Genomic DNA, 6,453 nt, shown 5'->3' with positions numbered 1-6,453 from the left:
ATTTTGTATGCAATTCTCCGCGTAAACAAAATGTATAGGGTACTTACTACCCGTGGACCTTCAGCTATTAAATTTGGCATGAACTGAAACCTTACAAGACGAATAAAAGGAAAAAAATCCGAAAAATGAAAATTTATGTGTATTTCATAGAAAAAATAATTACAAACATTTACATAGAAAAAATAATTACATTAATTTGTATTTAATTTTATGCAAAATGAGTGAATATGGATATATGCAAAGTTAACTTTGCCAACTTTTATAAGTTATGCTTCTTGTTGACTCACTACAATCTTGAAACCGAAGTCTCGGTGGGCGAGTCCGACTCACCCTTAACTGTATTTTTTTTAATATGGTAGCTATCCTTACTTGAATGTAGCAGCTTAGTAATTTCTTCCAATTTGAAAATGTTAATAATTTTATTTATATAATGTTTGTAAAGTGGAGAATAAACATGCGACTGTAAACGTGACAGGTTGTGTGGATTCGATTTCCACTCCAGAAAATTAAATATTTATTATTTTAATTTCTTCGCTTTGGTAACGAGGCCACTCAACAAAAATAATTAATTAATTAAATATGCTTTAATAACTTTTTTATTACTATTGGTTCAGATATTCTCTAACTAATGCGTTAGACACTTTGAAGAAAATGAACTTCTAACATAAGTATAAAAAATATCTACCTACTGCATTTTTATAAGTAACTTTTCTAATTAAGTAGCGTGAGCTCTTCAGACAATCCTATTAAAACTGTGAAGTCTTAATTAACATTTTCTATCTTTTAAGTACTTAAAGAACGGAAGAGCTTTTAAGTTCAAAGATTTTATCTTTTAGCTTTTCAGGTTAAAACACATTTTAAAAAAATATATACTGAAATCAATTTTGTTCCTAACCTTTACAGAAATTAAAAAATAACCTTTAAGATATGGAGAAAAAAGTGAAGGTCATATAAATTTATAAAAATGTACCGTAATATCTTTAAAAAAGCCTCTATCCTAACATTTAGCATTGCATAGTTCTTGTTGCTCCTAGCTACAAATTGTATGAGCCTAAACTCGAATGGTTTACTAGTGACCTCTGAAGAATTTCAATACCCAGATCCTGACTCCAAAGTTTTAACCTTAAATGGTGGATCTCAACACCGCGCTTTTGCCTCGACACTAGAGCGATAATAATATTAAATATTTCATTCCCTCGAGTGGGAATCGAACCCTCAACTTGCCGCGTTTATACATTGTAAAGAATCACATGCCTGTGCTCCTGCGCCACGAATGGCCTCATACAATTTACGTATAAGCGAAATTAATAAATAAATATACAAAACTAAAATATCAGCTAAGTCATTAAAAATGCAAAGAAACACAGATTTAGAAACTAAAAACATAAAAAAATATACTAGCCACCTGTAAAAACTTAAGAGCTCGTAAAATCAAATGCAATAGAGACGGAAGGCACTAGATAAAAATGCATTAAAATGCAGTTTACTGCATAACAAACTATCGTGATAAATATTCATGCAAATATCCACGCATCCTGGATTCCTTGTAAAAAGGAAAATAAGAACGAGGATAGATTATAGTTGTTATATATTTGTATTGTATACCTCCGTCGCTTTCTTTGTTTAGTTATATGGGGCTTTGTGCGCAGCGGACGGACGGCGTCAGGCGATTTATTAGTTTATATTAAATAAATATGCATTTTGACTCACTTTATGAGAAAAAGTATGTTTTTATCAATAAGAGTGGTTTATTAGAACATTAAAAAAAAGATTAAAATAAAAGGTTCTCATACCATTTTCAAGCAGAAGCCAGAATCAAGAATTTAGAAAAATATTAAGCATTATTTTACTTATTAGAATTTATTATGGCATGTTTATGTTTTAGTCGACCAATTGTTTATTGTTTTGGCTTCTTATAATACTGTCCGAGACGTGCCTTGTGTCTCACTTTCAAACAGTCTAAGAAATTACCCTGGAATTATTTCAGGCAATAATTGCATCTACTAAAAAATATTAGGACACTTTTCAACGAAGCTTTGAAGCTTTCGAAGTTTAATAATCTTTGTTAAAATTATAATTCATAGTCAATATATATATTTGTTGACATTCTTCTGTTGTGCTTAAAATTGTATATATTATCTTAAGATAGATTTCGTATTGAAGCTTAATTGTAGACTGAGAACTTTGGAGAGAAGTTTGCAATTGATAGTTTCGTTCAACGGAAACAAAACAGACGACAGCTAAAGTATAATGCAATTATAATAAACTCTCCGTACACGGAAGGAGTCACCCAGTTCGAATACAATACAAAAGGAAGAGGAAAATAAAGTTATATTAAAATGCAAATATCATTCGCGTTCATCGATTAACCACTAACTATTTACGATAATATCTCCATTATGAATAATATCTACAATTCTGCAAATAAATTTAAATATAATAAGCTATTAATTTAAATATAATAAGTAATTATTGTATTTATAGAAAATAATTACAATTGGTTGGAAAAAAACTCAATTGCATGATTCAAATGAAAAAATACACAAATAGACCTATTTGCCTACCCTAACCCTACTGCGAAACAGCGTTAAACAATAAGAAAACTAAAAACAAATAGATGAAGATTCCTTTTTATGCCTAAAACGAGAACTAGTAGAGAAGATTATATATTACAATCATAACAAAAAGCTATGTTCTACATTTTGACAAATATATCGCGAACGAACCAAAAAATCTAATTTAAAATCGAAACGAGAGTACCTTAGCACAAAAATAAGATAAAAATAAAAGATATTCATATATTCGATACATTGAAAAAGTACTGTACGCCAAAATTTGAAAATTACTAAAAAAAGTATTAAAGCTTAATTTTTTTTTGTGAAAACCAATAATATCAATTAAAACAATACACAAATTGTTTTAACACGTTTAAGTAAAACAAAAATACCGAAATTACACAAAAAAATAACATTATTATTATAATTCGTTCAAACGAATGCACGTCGAGACCACCTACGCCTCGTAAGGAATATTAAGTAGATTATCAAAGAGGTTTATTCTTTTAATCGTGTTAATCAAAATGAATCGATATTAAAACAATTGGCAGGGTAGCGCACGACCGCTGTACTTAATTAGGGATGGGCATTCTTATCGATTTTTATATTTATTATTATTTTTTAATAATAATTTAAGAATTATAGAATTGAAGGGGTAATAGATAAATAATAGCAACCGGGATTCTGCTACCAAAGACAAATCTGGACAGCATTTAAATCTAAATAGCGATGAGAATACAATGTTTTTCATTAATTAATTGTGTTTGTTTCATTTTTAAAATATTGTATAAAAACACATATAAAAAAACACAAAATTGTTTTTAAAATTTATAATGACTATGTGAAATTTTATTAATATACTGTCTAAAATCGATAAAATTATATTAAAACTAGTATATTTATTTAAAACACAAAAGAAATGACAGTAAGGCGCCAATACCTTCCTCGACAACTCTACCAGCTCCACAGAGCGCACGACTACCATGTTATTTGCCACGTGTCCACCGACATACACGACATGGAATCACACCCTGAATTCCAAATAACCTTATAAAATTATTCTTTGTTTTCCCCCCTTTCCAATCAAATCATACGCACGCTCTTTTAACACGTGCCCGGCACAAGGAGGGAATTTAAATCGATTTTTAAAAATGTTACCGATTAAATACAAAGGGATGGTAACGGTACGATTGTATCGATTTTCCTTTCGGACCGTTAGATGTCGATAACGGAATCGGCGTTGTTTGTGATCTGAGGATATGAAGGTAGGTTTTAAAAACAGGTGTGAAATGATCAGACAGAAGCCGACGTTTTTCATGTATACCTTCAATCGAAAAAAATAAATATTGTCAATTAAGTGATATTTAGAAAAATCCTTGATTTTATACAATCGTTGCCAGACGTCCCGATTTTGACGGAACGGCCCGAATTTTAACCCAAATTTAAATGTCTCAAGAGGGATAGACATGATCGCTGTTTTTAAATTATTCTACGCACTGTGAAAATTATTTTTTTAAATTATTTTATGTTGTAATATATTTCTAACAATTCCAGAGAAGAAAATTTTGCAATGCTGTTTTACACACACGCCAACAGAAATTTGGATAAATAACTTAAATTTATAGATTTTTCTTTGTTAAATTAAGTGCATAAAAGTATGACTATGTACTTAGTATATTGTCATTTTTAAATAGTACCCGGGCTATGCAAGCGGCGTTAAGTTTTGCCACTGACCACACAATTACTTAAAAGATCGGCGAAAATTGGAAAACGAAATATCTTAACTCTAGGTTCCCTCTACCTACCCTGAAAGAAAATACAGACAAGTACTTCAAAGTACTTCTAAAATATATTTTATTTTCTATGTATATATATTTACATTCTGTGACACAGGTGCGGTAGGCGTATCTAATCTAACGTATCTAAGCTAACGTTTCACTTAAAACACCAAGCATTATGTTTTGCGAATTCATTTTTACCTTAAAAGCCTAACTGCTACTTTTAATACCTGTTTTAGGCATTGTTTAGTATATGCTGTAAACTATATCTTGAGTAATTAATCTGTTTACATATTTTTTATTTCATTACTAATTTTTCTATTAACTAAGCTTAAGGAACCTTCGAAAATGAGAATTATACGACAAGAATATATTTTGATATTTTGACTCTGATATATACAAATTAGAAAGAGGAAAGCTAGTTAAGTCAAAACATTAAGTTCTCCACTTTCCGAATTTTCGATATATTACGTATAGAAGGACGGAATACCGCGGAAATATTATCACTAGGAAATAAAAGTTTTCTGAAACAATTAATTATAAGTAAATAAAAATTTTTTTTTTCCACATCTATATTCTTACAGTTTCAATATTTTTTTTAAATCATCTCCATTCCAGCGTTTATTAAAAGTTTTTACTTTTTTTACAACTTTTTTTATATTTTAATGATACTAATATCGGAAAAATAGGGCTACTTAAATTCAAGCTACTTGTATCTTATTTATTTATATATTTGGTTTTAAACTCTATGTTTATTTTTAATATTACTAATAATTTTATTATTGGTTATAATAGTTGTTTCTCATTGAATTTTCATATATTATGCACTATTTTAATACAGCAGCGACATCTATCATCACAGCAACGATATTTCGTACAAGGCTAGTTGTCTTACAACAAAATTTTATTTACCCGTTAGTTAAAAAAACTTTCAACAGATGGCGGATACAAAAAATAAATAAAAACAAGCTTATTCTAATAAAAGTAATATATTTTATTAGTAAATCATGAAACGGATGTTAAATTCGCATCTTTCCCTTGAAAATAATTCTGTTGGTCTTTACAAATTATTGGATCGATGACCTGAAAATCTGAAAAAAAATATTAGTTATTAATATAATAAAATGTGTAATATTTATATCTAACACCAATGGTTATTTGTCTCTTATTTGTCAGAAAGAAAGAAAAAAAAATTATAAAAATTATGAAAGAAAGAAATACTTTCATTCAAACGAAGCAAACTTACCAATATCAAAAAATTAAGTCATAATTTGAATCGCGACAAGAAACAAAAATATAAGTATGTTTACAATATCCATAATATAAGCAAATCTATTTATATAGATATAGTTAAAAAAAAAATTATTTTCAATGGAAGCGAGCAAGAGACGAAGAATGAAGTGTATTGACACTATGTTCTCTCTACCTATCCCGCTTATGCGGAATAAAAAATGAGTGTAATAGTACTAACATCCCTTTTTCAGACAGTTAACTTTATGAAATGTGCACATATCTTCAAATTCAGCAAGGAAGGTCTGGAACATATCATAGCCACATACTCTATCACCGCCAGGAGTGCATATTCGCAATTTATAACAATGGAATTGAGCGTATTTCTCTCTTAGCTGTGGATTGTCCTCGTGGTGGGGATGCTATAAGAGTAATTTATTTTATTATGTGTATAATAAAATAAATATAATAATATAAAATTTCCTCATATATAATAAAATAAAATAAATTAAAATTTCCTCTGGCTAACTGCTGCTGTCTACTATGTGTACAGCAGCCAGCCAGAGGAAATTTTGTGTTAAGACACTCCGTTCCGCACTTTCCGTCGAATAAGATTCTGTGAATCATTATAATCTATATATATAAAAGGACTTGTCCTCACTGACTGAGGTAAGACGCACGCACAGCCGTAACCGCTGATAGTAGAAACATGAAAGTTGGACAGATGTTTACTTTCGTAATCTGGACATCCACTAAGAAGGGATTTTGAAAAAATTTTACCCTAAAGGGGTGAAATAGGGGTTGAAAGTTTGTATGGAAAAAAAATTAAATCTTCACCGATTTTTATAAAATTTGAAATTTAGATTTTTAAAAGTATTTAATTGAACACG

This window comes from Heliconius melpomene, chromosome 9 (assembly GCF_056956725.1).
Source record: "Heliconius melpomene rosina isolate 202511_hmr_F chromosome 9, ASM5695672v1, whole genome shotgun sequence".
In the NCBI taxonomy this organism is placed as follows: Eukaryota; Metazoa; Arthropoda; class Insecta; order Lepidoptera; family Nymphalidae; genus Heliconius; species Heliconius melpomene.
The sequence above is the reverse complement of the archived record's forward strand: the minus strand, read 5'-3'. Positions refer to the sequence as shown.